Consider the following 13,187-nt stretch of genomic DNA (forward strand, 5'->3'; position numbering starts at 1 on the left):
TGGGACAGATGATTTCATTCACATGAATTAATTATTTATTCTACATTATTATAGAACATCGGGGGAAATTGAAAAGCAAAATTTGTCTGAAGAAAACGCGTTCGTTTGTCTTCGTACACAGACACACGAGCAACGAGTGTGAAAAAAATTACGACTGCGGGTATTTAAATGTATCCACCGGTCCAGCTGATTCAGGTAGCTTGGACTTTTATACTGACCAGCGGAAAAGCTGAGATCGTGGAAATTAATGCAAGCTCGAACTTTTAAAATCTCTGGCCTGTACGATAGGACATGTGTAAGCAAAAAATAGAGGTGGCACCTGAGTCTGTCACCAATAACTAAATTTCTATTATTAATTATCTTCCCAGGAAAAGAGCGAATGATTTTTCCCCGATAATTCTGGTGTCACCAAAAATAGCAGTCATAAAGCAGAAGTTGAAGGGACGTAAAGATAAGGGGAGGACCCGTTTTAGGACCAAGAATCGCGATGAAAAGTATTTTTCTCTCAGAATAATATTGAAGCTTTTTTACTCCCTCCTGCAATGACTAAATAATTTGACCTCTGGGCCACATCATTCGCTCCTCGCTCACTAAATTTAGTACTTCATTAAATTGAAAGGTAATGGATAATTCACCAACCACCTCATGACTCCATCTCGGCGTGGGGTTAACGGCTTGTCGTAGCGATGCCAGCATAAATGATTAACGACTTCGAGTGTTGAATTAAGACAAAAAGTACCTTAAATTAAATATCCCAGATTTCAGATCATTCTTCAACCCCATGAACTCATTTTTTCATAACAATTATATTATAATTATATACTAAAAGTCGCCTCCCAAGTATCACTATACTGTCGGGCGACTGTACGACAAGGGTTTTCCATGGTTTCCCTCTGCCCCATAAATGCAGTGCAATTGGGAAAAAGTCGGTCTCGTATACATTTGGACAGGAAAATAAAAAAAATATATATTATATATTATATATTAGTCCCTGTCCTTAATAATACCAGACATCAGACGACGGAGAAGGGCTCTCATGGAGCGAGAGAGGAACAACAATGACTCCCTCTATCAGTGGTGCAGTTTCACGTGGAATAATTTCACTTTGCGTCCGAGCGATAAGAACCACGGGTGCATGTTACCCTGCCTCATATGATTGCTGGATCGCGTGATCAGCGACCTCTTTCCCCCGTTTGCCTTTTTGTTCCCTCGCTTTTTATTTTCGCAACAATTTTTTTTTTTCCCAACCCCTTCGCTTTTTCCCAGGGATTCCACGCGCGCCCCAGGACACAGTTGGGCCTCCACCAGTGATCCTCTTTGTTGTGAGCCGAGGAAAATGGCGAGAATGCGAGTGGATCGGGGGTGGGAAAGGCCAGGACTATTTTCGCGAGAATGAATGCCAGGATTATTTACGCCTAGCTCTCTCTCTCTCGTCGACGACGAGGCTCATGGACCTCGATTGATCGCTGCGAAAGCTCGATGGCCCGCTACGTGATTAACGGACTTGCACGGAGGTGAGCCATGTGGTGGGTTGGGGGGGGGGGACGGGATGAGGGGATGGAGGTGCAACGGCAAAATCGAAAACTGTTACTGCTATGAGTTGCGTCCGGTGTGGAAGATCGTTTCGGAGGGGTCTCGGTTGCTATAAAAGATACAAAAACTACTTTGGGGGTCCATGGTGAATGGGGGAGTTTTTTCAGATGATTACCATCGTTATTGGGTATATTGTGGACCATTAGATTTTGAGGTTTTGATATATTTTTGGAATATTTAAGGGGAGGAGGGGAGACATTTTTGGATAAAATTCTGGACACGTTCGAAAATGGTAAATGTATTGCAATAATAAATGAAATCGTCTGAAGATATCAAATGGTATTTTTAAAGGTGAATTATTAGATGTAGAATGAAACAAAAATCAAATTCGATTCTGTTAATATTAAAAGACTTGCGGTAATTTTTTTAACAGCTCGCTTGCTGCTCTTCGATGTGGCATTAATTAATGAGAGAATGTGCATAAAATCTGATTTTGAAATTTAATTTTTGAACAGGTCATGTCCTTTCACATGAAGAACGAAATCCTGTTGACTATGTAATGGATCATTTTCATCTATCTCTTATTTTTGTGAATTTTTCGTAAATAATACAGAAATTGGATTGGGGCGATGTGGTAAATGGGAGAAATTTTTTATGTGATTACCATCGTTATTGCGTTCGTTATGAACCGTTATGACTTCAAGTTTTCATATATTTTTCGGCAATTGAGGGGCGAATCGAATGGGGAAATTTTTGGAGAAAATTCGGAACACGTAGGGATGTGATTATACCCCAGATAGACGGCCGAATGGACCTGTTTCCTTATATTTTGGGAATCATCAGCGTGTCTTAAACGAATGATGCAATTTTAATAATTCAATCATGAAAAATGATTAAAAAAAACTCTCGTACCTGATTTTTCAAAACATAATATCTATACAATGAAAATATATAAATTCTCGGTTTATTCAGTACATAATTTTCACGCACTATTTACTTTTCCAGGGGATTTCTAACTTCATGTCTCACGTGCATTTCGTCCCAAACCAAATTGATATCACTTCGATTCCCTTTCATCCCGTTATAGTATCACCAGTGATGGAGGTACGAAGATTTATCGGATATAACGCCCAATAGGTTTCCCAGTGGACTTCCGATCGAAATATCCTTCGTGAAAAGGGACTGAGACTGGAGAAAAGATGGGTAAAGCTAATCGGAATAACGAAGGTCGACCAATTCCACCCGATTTTAAGGGACGAACACTCGAGTCTGATCAGCCCAGGGGTTTTCGCCACTTCTCACCGACTCCCACGGGTGAACTTTACATTGGTTCCTTCCCCCTTTTTCCACGATCTCAGACCGAATCCCCTACGACGCTTTATCAATTATTTACACTTAGACATCCAGGCGAATTAGAATGTATGGAAAGTCCTTGGACGAGGCGCCACGTGCGTTGATTTTCGTCTCCATTTTATAACACTCGTCCACAGAGAATAATAAAAAAATCTCAAAATTCTCATCAGCGTTGCTCCAGACGAAGCGAAATTGAGGGAGAATTTTGCTGGTCCGATTTCTCTCCCCGTAATTTTACAAACTCAACTACCCTATCCTCCACAATCTCCCACGAATGTTTCTATATGTCCTCTTTCTCACGAACTTATTTATAACCCCAGGAATTTACACTCATTGGCTCAACCCACTCTCGATTCTCCTCGAGGACACTCAGTTGGCACGATTCACCCACAAACATTGGAACGAGGGGATTAAAAAAAATGCCGACAACCCGCAACAAGAGAACCCAAGGAAAATATGGGCTGCGAGTAAACTCGTATAGTTTGTGCAGAAAAGCTGAGGCTGGAACACACGCTCGTAGCATTATTTATTTATTGGCTTCGTAAGTTGCCAGTTTACACTGGAGTAGGGTGTTTTATACCCGAGTGTTGAAGGAAAACCGTCATCCAGGAGGAAGAGTAAACTGAGAAACTGAAAACGCGCTCGGCAAGGCAACATTTTCTCTAGTAGAAAAAGACGACTAGTGGCAGACGAAAGAGGGAAAGAGACTGTCGTCACACCTTTGGCTGTATCGTCACGAGGTTGCCCGAGGGAAAATACTACGGGGACAGAGAGAAAAGTCCTTCGGCCGTGAAAACTTGAAAGGGTTTTGTTATACTCAATCTACCTTACATCCTTACCCCCCACCATCAACCTGGCAGTGTTTTCACTGGGTAAACTCTCTCTCGTGGGTCTCGTCATTCATGAGAAAAAAGTTGCCGGTGTATTCCCGTGGTGTACTCGATCATGAGTATAGAATGCTCGAGATGATGTAAAAAATGGTTATTGAATGGGAGGAAATTGACGACATTTCCTCTCGTGATGGAGAGTAGAGGAAAGTTGAAGGTGAGATTTTAACTTCTTTACCGAGAATTTCAATCATTTATGCCATTTTGGGAAAGTTGAGTGACAGGACGACGAGAAATTTTTCTATCAAAGTGAATGAAATAAAATTAAATAAATTGAAAAATATTTTTTAGCAGGTTTTAATTAAAAATGAACGATAGTCGAACGGGGTTGATTTCAATTTATCACTTTTGCACTGAAATCAATATTGGGAGGAACAAGTTAATAAATGAAAAAAGGAAATCGTAAATAGTTGGGGAGGAAAATGCAAAAGGACGAATAATAAAAAATGAAGTATTTAGTTTCAATGGTACACACTCAATTAATTCAGATGATGAAAAATTGAAATTAAAATTCAAATAATTAATTGAAATAATGCTGAACAAAATTATAGTAATTTGGAATATCCGGGAATTCTCTTCCCCAATGCCCAATAAAATTCCAAATTGCAGCACGTGATGAAATTGAGGAGATATCCTTTTATGAGGGAGAGTGGGGAAAGGTTGGAGGTGAGATTTCAACTTCTTCATCAAGAATTTCATTCACTTACCGCCTTTTTGGAAGGTTGGATGATGGAATGAAGTGAAATGGAAAGAGGATACAGATGAGAACATGTAACATTGTGACCCAGTGAGCATCTGGAATTTTAAGGAATTACATTTCCAGAACTGAGTTAATAAACGAAACGTGTATTCATGGAAATAAAAAAATGTGTAAATGTTTCGTATGCTTCATGCATCCAACTCACAAGACTCAATTAACCCAAACCCAGTTAATTCAACTAATGTTTAATATTTGAAAATCCTCTTTCTAACTGTCTAATAAAATTCCGAAAATTCCCTTATGGTGAAATCACGGAGATACCGTTTTACGAGATAGAGTGAGGGAAAATTACAGGTGACATTTCACCTTCTTCATCAAAATTTTAATTCAATCAACTCCCTGAAATATCGCATGATTGGCCGAAGCAAAATGCCAAGAAGATACATAAGGAATCATGCAACATTTTACCCCGTAATTCCCTGGAATATTAACCTAATTCATTTCTGCAAAAAACGAATGCCAAATACAACGATAAAATATCTGGATCCGCATTTTGTTGTTGGCTGCACGACAAATCGCCGGAGGGTGATATTTTTTCAGGATTTTATTAATCCTGAAATAGACGCAATAAAAGGCCACATAAAAATGAAATGTACCCTTCACCCAAATAATCTGTGTATTTAACTTCATAATTTTAATCCACAATAAGCGTAGTTCATTAATATTAATAACAACCACCCAAAAATATAAAACGAACATTAAAATTGTGGATTAAATCTTTTCATCATCAACAATTCTCCCAAAATTTCGCTATAAGCCCCCCAATTACAATCCCATTCACTGCATGAAAATTTCCGCGTCAGTGTAAAACTTTTTTCTCCAATTTCTACTCAAAATTTCACGAGAAAATTTTTCAACAATGTACCTTCCATCCATTCGTGTTCCGTTCGACGTGAGATTCGCAGACGAGAAATACACCGTTACCCGTCGTGCTGATAAGCAGCGAAGAGCTAACGCCAAAAAAAGATAAAAAAAAACGTTCGGAGTGTGGAAAAAAAATTCCATCGTAATATATAGGATACGCGTCCTCTCGTCTACGCGAAGGTTGAAATCGCCATCGTAAAACGGGTTACAGCGGGTCCTAGCGAGGGACGGAGGGTTGGAGGGGGCGGGAAGGGGGGCTGGGGGTGTCGGTGAAGAGGAGGATTTGCATACCGATAACCTGAGTGAACCTGGCGCGAACCTCGTCGCGTTCAACTTCCCTTCTCTCACTCCCTTCCCATAACCCAGTCCCAGTGTTATACGTGTTGGTTGTCCCGATCGATGTCCGTTGAAGTGGGACCATTTCGCCGACTGGCATCGTCCAATGGGACAACGTATTCTCGCGTGTGGCTAAAGCGTGCTATGATGAGTGGAACGGAAGTGTGGCGAGATCGATTATACGATCGAGTGTTGGAATGATAGGGAGATGTTTAGGGATGAGGGGATTCGTAAACTGCGACTGTATACCACTCGTCATTCAACAATACGTCCCTGTGATTTACGAGCGTCAGGCATTTTTTTTCCACCCTCAACATTTTATTCTATTGTTATTTAAGTGGAGCGGGAAATCAGGGGGAGGGAGGGGAGGAGACTTTCAGCGGATAAATCGACCGATTTATGAGCCTAATTAATTGGTGAAAGATCAATTAAGACGTTATTGAATTAGGTTTTCTCGAAAACGTTGAATCGCTTGAATGTTTATCAGCAGTAATGACAGAGGAATTACGAAATTGTTCAGGATATTTCATTCTCTCTCAACAATATACTGCGTATGCAGGGTAAAATTTATCATTCTCATAATGAAAACTGTTTCTAGATTATGAATGGGCAATCCCGTTGAATTAATTTGATATCATGTTCTTGGCAACAAACAGTTTGTTGAAAATATAGGATCTCTTTACGATTCTCAATTACTCCCAATTCATGCGATTTAATGATGCATTAACATTCCCCCATAAACACGTGTTCCATAATAAATTACCCTGATGGGCAAGCTCCAAGAGAAATTCAATTAAAAATATAAACCATGCTGGTCACTACATCCCCCTTCGGCCTCTGCAATCTCCTTTAATTTCACCAGTAATCGACTGATTTAATAATGATTCATAGCTCCAACCCTCCACACCTGAAATTCCACGGACCTGGATTCGTAAATCCGGAAAATCTTCAAATTCCATCATCCAAATTAATGTTCAGGTCTTCCATAAACCTTCACCAATGCCATCTCTCCCAAAAACTAAAAAAATCAATTCTAATGGACCGTTCAATATGGGAGCGTCAGTCCCCTCCCCCTATCGTCAAAACAATTTTTTAAATCTTGCCTAATAATATGGGAGTGTCCAGTAGAAGTGACTGGCATGGTGCAGACATGCCCCATCGTCTGTTATTTTTTTCTCGTGGGGGGTTCACAGGCCAGATGAATATCAACGATCGAATCACCACGGAAAACCACCCCTCTTGGCCTCTGGGCCTATTTATACATTCCGAAGATACTTATGAATGAGCACCGGCCTATGCTACTATTCTCCACTAGCACCTACTATACATAAAATAAAACCCCACAATGTGTGCGTTTCAAAAAAAAATTCAATTAACACATAAATCATTCCCCTCTTTCCCTCCCGTTCGCCCTTCTGTCAGCTCCATTTCCATTCATCCTCCCACCTGTAATGGATAAATGTGATAATAATTAAGTAGAAACAACTAGCATCGTGCAGACATGCCCCTTCGACTGTTATTACGAAGCACACGCCTCCACCTCCCCATAAACACCTCTTTAATATGCAATAAAAATGTGCAACATGCGAGTCTCAAAATAAATCCAATCTCTAGGAAAAGCCAATACATTTTTAATTTATTATACATCAGAATAAAAATTCTCTCTCTCAAACTACAAATGAATCATCACATATTAATTTCTCCTAAATTTAGAAAGCCATCAAATGACCATCCGACGACTCATAATACACTCTCCACAACGCTAGAATAATTTTCATAAAAAATTACTCTTCATGCCCTCTCAAAATTCATATTTCCCCTTTCAACCCCCTTTACAAATGCAAATGAAAAAAAAAATAGCCGGAAAGGAACGTTCAATTCGAGAATATTAATTCCCCCCATAATACGATTTTTTTAATCAGAACTAATAATATGGGAGTGCCACAGTAGAAATGACTGGCATCGTGCAGACATGCCCCATCGACTATTATTTTTTCTTTTCACGTCGGCCACGGGGATGGGGGACCAGGGAGGGTTTCATATAGCGGACGAATACCAATGCCCGAATCAACCCCCTCCCCCCTCTACCCCTTTTCCACAGACCCTAGGCGTACTTACACATTCAGAAGGTACTTATACCCGCGCATGCAATGTGAAATAACACGAGGTATGTAACACCGGTGGTACACAACGGCTATATATCCGTGGTAGTAATATCGGTCCGTGTGTTTCTTGCTGCTTTTAATCTGTAAATGCATCCACACAGACCATACCTAGAGCTCTGGATAGTTCGAAGGGTGTACATGCCGTATATCGAGGGAGAAGGGAAAGGAATGGGGTACAGTAAACCGGGGAAAAAAAATCCCTCCTCCCCCCTCCCTCCGCGCCGTCCACCTTTTCTCATCAATTTTTTTTTCTCTCCCTTTCTTTGAAACTCCACTATTCTGGGTACATAGGGCATATTCACCTGACTGTTACCGTGTACACGCGTCCCAGCAGATTGGGCCTCTCCATGAAATGAATGTTTCATCAATCGAATGGCTAGCACTGCGGTTTTTCAATTAAATTTCACCGATGAACAAGCGGCCTCTGGTCGATACGATAGATGGAGCATTTCCGTAAAATTGAAAAATATTGTTTAATTCTGTCGATTGAGGAATGCTCGCGGAAATGGCTTAATCAATTCGACAGTGAGGGGTTGCTGGGGATATTGGGAATTTTTTGGGGTTTGCTTTGTTGATTAGAAAACATTTGGGGTGAAGGGGGTGGTACGATATGGTATGCCATGTAGTAGATACGGGTTCATTTAAAAATTGGGGACTTTTGAAAAATTGGACTTTCTGGTAGGACAATTTTGAGTGCAGGGAGAGGAGAATTCCATAATTTACTTGCGTTTTACATTGAAACGTGAATATTCAGCACCAAATACCCTTGAATATTCATGTTTATAGAGAATATATTGACCTGGCTATCGGAATTTCGGTGAAATAATGTGATGAAACTTTTCCAAAAATCCAGTATTTTTCCATAGTAAAATAAACCATCAGTTTAGTAAAAAAAAATCACTGTAAAAGTCGATATGGAAAGTCTCTCGTATCAATGACAAATGTCGCTAATGAAACGACCCTCAACTGCACATTCACAACGTCTGATAATACCCCCAATGACACACTCAATTCTCCTCCTCTTCAATTATGGTAATTTCTACGTCGATGGATCATGACAATACCTATAAATATAATTTATTATCCCTCGCCATGCGAAACCTACTCCATTTTTATACACTGTATGCTTTACACGTGCCCAACTAGCCGGTGAAAAAAAAGCCCGCGAGTTTCAAATGCCCAGCCGGTATTTGGCTTCGCGTGCAAACATTTCATATTACGTATGAGTACTTACGTATTTATGATCGGCTTGACGATTTCCCCGCGGAGATAAGAGTCATATCGACCGTTGTGGGTGGTGGGTGAAGGGGGAGGGCGTGGGGTGGAGGAGGAAGAGAGAGAGAGGGGGGTACCTTCCTGTTCTCATTTTGTCCTCGAATGCTTTTTTTTCCCTCCATCCAACTTTTTTCCATTCTGGCAGTTTTTTCCACTGCATTCCAACCTCTTTACACATCTCCATTCTCTTTGTCTTTTCGTTGAAAAAGAAGAGTTTATTTTTTTTTTCGTTTAGGGAGAGCGGATGGATGAATAAAAAAGGCAAAAGAATTTTTCGTGCGGATCGTCAAAAAGCACAGAAGAACAGCCTGTGGAAAATGATTTTTCGCCTCTCTTTGGATGAAATTCGTTCTGCGGATAGTCGAGGATAAAATGTATTTATATCGTACGCATGAAATGACGTTCATCCTTAATGTGATATTTCTCCCGGTGGGTTAAATAATTTCATATGAAATTTCATTGGCGATTATGAGTAATTAGGCTGACAGAAGAGGATTTATTCATCGATCGTTGACAGATCTATCGAATTGGAAACTAACGGTGACGAGGGTCACACGGAATGGTATAACAGTCCCAAGGGCCAAACGAGCCGGACGATTCCTAAGATTAATCAGTTAAAATTGTGAAGCACAAAAAGTGCAGAAGAAATGCCTGTGGAAAATGATTTGATTTCCTCTCTTTGTGAGGGAAAATGTATTTATATTGTGTACATTGAACTACGTTTGTTCTTAATTCAATATTTCTCTGGATCGGTTAAATAATTTCATGTGAATTTCCATTTATCGTCATGAATAGTCAGGTTAATTGGATTTAATTTATTCACTCAGCTTTGATAAAAGATTCATCGAGTTCAATGAACGTGTGCATAAAGAATTCATAGATGAGCTCTATCGTGTTCATTAGTTGACGATAATTGAGTTAAATTGTTGAGACAATCTCGTAGTTGGTTATTGGAATCCATATTCAGGTTTGCATCAATTGAATAGTGATTCAAGTGAAATTTCAATTGACTCTGTGACAATAATTTCTCAAAATAATTCTACTTGGATCAATAATTCCAGCAATTTTTCAACTGCAAATGTAAAAACGAGTGCATCCAATGAGAGTTGATTCGGTGAACCTCTCGGAGTTTTTCTCTAGTCAATAAAATCCATTTCGTGACTGAATCGTACAATTTTACCTATTGCAAGAGCGCGGTAGAATGCCACCGCTAAATTTTATTTTACCCTCCGCACACACACACACACACATTTATCGAAACTTTACTGTTTTCCAATTTCAGGATGGGCGCGGGGAGTAGAGTGGAGGGGTGAAAATAGCACGTATGGGTGTGCATATATGGTTGAGGAGACGTGGAGGAGGGGAGTGATGGGGTCGTACAGCCGTGGCCGTTTGTATGTTTGAACGTAATCGGGCGCTCGTTGGGTGAGAATGAAGTGCCCGACGCATATCGAGTTACGCTGATCCTCGGGATATATCCATTGTGGAATGCGAGAAGAGAAATGCCATTGCACTTCAATGCATTTATCTGGAAATAGTGGGGAAAAACGGGTGGATAAGAAAGGGAGGAATGGGCTGTTTATCACGGGGGTTCGTATGAAAAAGGCAATTCTATTGAAATTAGTGACTCAATTGTAATGAGAGAACAATCCATATGCGATAATAATGAGGGTATACTTCTAAGACAGTTTATCGAAATATCAGACCAGATCAATAAATCGATCAAATACACTATTCACTAAAAAGCTAGACTAGTTTATCCACCACCATTTTCCTGACAATTAAACCTCAAATTCCTTACATAATAATTATTTTACCACTTGTTCTGTAATAATTAGCCAAAGGTCTGATGCCCTTCGACGATTCGGAATCAAACGAAACGATTGGGAGTGAAACAGAACGAAAAAAAGGTCGAAATATCGACGCAATACGTCAAAATGACGTCACCCTTCGTATCCCCACACACCGGACAATTTTAGACAGCAGCTGACATTGGGGTATCGATATTCACGTTAGACTTGCATTCACCCCGTCGATTTCTAGCTGCATTACTGCTTGCCCTCTCCCTCCCATCGCCGAGAGGAAGTGAGAGAGGGTCGGGCCATCGAGTTGGATAGTAACGAAAGATTTTACAGATCAATCGAGTAAAAATAAAGAGAGATCACCCTGGAGAGGGAGAGTACAGTGGGTACCATCTGCGTTCCACTGAATTCCCGTGTTCACGTGACATTGAAGGGTGGAGTGTATGGAATCGTGGTAAAAATCACTCGACGCCGGGATTTGGCACTCGGCCCACACCCCAAAATCGCCGACCTGGAATACACCAGAATGGGGATACGGGAGAATCGAAACGAATTTGAATATTTCTTTTCGTTCATTTTTTGTGGGGGAATGAGGGGTTGAACGTGTCCCATTCCTAGCCAAATAAAAATCCATCTTTATACTATTTGCACTGGTATTCCAGCCATTTCAGCTATTTTTGAGGAACCAGAGGAAAAAAGGGATGAAATGTTTCTGTTAATATTATCACTGTGACAAAAAAATGGGACATTACAGTAGTTTGAATTATTATTTATGAAAATAATCATTTTATGATGAAATAGTAAACGAAACTCAATAAATTTGAAACAAATTAAACAGATGACTTGAACATAATTTTCCTTGAGGTTTCGTTTCCACAAATTTTTTTCAGGATAAAAAAATTCACTAACATTCAATGTAAGTTTTTATCGTAACATCATAATATTTAAAAGATTGAAAAATGATTTCCAACGCAATTTCGAAAAATGAGGTCCCACTTTTGCCTGAAATATTCCCGTGTCAAATATTAAATTCAATATCACTTGAATATTTTACCCGACTAATGCACGAACTAAAAATTGATAATTTCCACCATTTGTGTAAAATTTTCAAGAGCTAAATGTCGGAGAGGAAGTACGTAGTTTCACAGACTGGGGAAAGGAATATTTATTGTGTCACGGGACAAAATCCCTTAAGAGCATCCGGTGTCTGGTTGCAAATTATGCATGCTGATATGAGTATGAATGTATACTTCACGTATGTATTATACTAGCTCTTACGAGAGGTCCGTTAAGACAAGAGGATTGTGCTGGTAACCGCAGAATGCCGTTGGCCGCGAAAAATTCCTAAGGAATTAAAAAAAAAATTTATAATCTCGAATTTATGATAATGCTCGATGTATCGGGCTTCCGTCACTCCTCTCCGGACAAACAATTTTCCCTGATACTGTAGTCCCGGTGGATGACGCTCGTTATACTGGCGACGAGGGAGGGAGAGAGGTACAGGGGTAAAAAATATCGATAGCAGCGCTTCATAATCGGATGCTCGGACAAAAGCGCCCGGGTCTCACCGGCAACTTCACTACAAAAAAAACCAAGACCCCATCAGCCCTGAAATAATAAAATGCTTCTTGCATCGGTGCCTCCCCAATGTTGAGTCAAAAAGTGTCCATTATAATCCCACCAGTAAGCGCGCTATGAATATGCAAATTTTTCGGAGAAATATCCACTACATGAGCAGCATAAAAAGGGAAAAAAGAAGGAGATGAAGAATTCTTTCGAGATTTGATATTTAAATTACCTAGAAAATTCAAAATAAGATTTAACGTTAATCCTCACCCCCTATCCTCTACTCTCGACGTGAAAAAAATTTTTTTTTTCATCAAAAATCCACTCATAATTCTCCCGAATGCAATTAAAAACTCCACTCGAATTCATTTTAATTAAACAAGCGATTTACCTTTGACTACTGGGGGTCCTCAAAACTGGAGATAAATGAAACCAATTGGAATGAAAAAAAGCGTAGAGAATAAAAGTGAAATAAAAGAGATGGGGAGGAAAAAAATACCAGAAGATTTAACCGGGAAGGTGAAATTTTATGTCCCTGGCAGCAGAAGCGACGTGTATCACAGGGGATTTCGAGCATTGGCTTGATGGCCGCACACCGACAGACGGATAAATCCAGTGACCGCATATTGTCTCCGGGTATGATAAG

At 39.9% G+C, this 13,187-nt stretch overlaps 1 protein-coding gene across 1 annotated transcript in view; it reads right to left on the reverse strand.

Moving 5' to 3' along the window:
- The window catches only part of LOC135161750 (hemicentin-2), a 177,195-nt gene that overhangs the window by 141,196 nt on the left and 22,812 nt on the right, over positions 1-13,187 (reverse strand). The gene's annotated exons all lie outside the window — the stretch shown is intronic.

The sequence above is a fragment of the Diachasmimorpha longicaudata genome, chromosome 4 (assembly GCF_034640455.1).
Source record: "Diachasmimorpha longicaudata isolate KC_UGA_2023 chromosome 4, iyDiaLong2, whole genome shotgun sequence".
NCBI classification, from domain to species: Eukaryota; Metazoa; Arthropoda; class Insecta; order Hymenoptera; family Braconidae; genus Diachasmimorpha; species Diachasmimorpha longicaudata.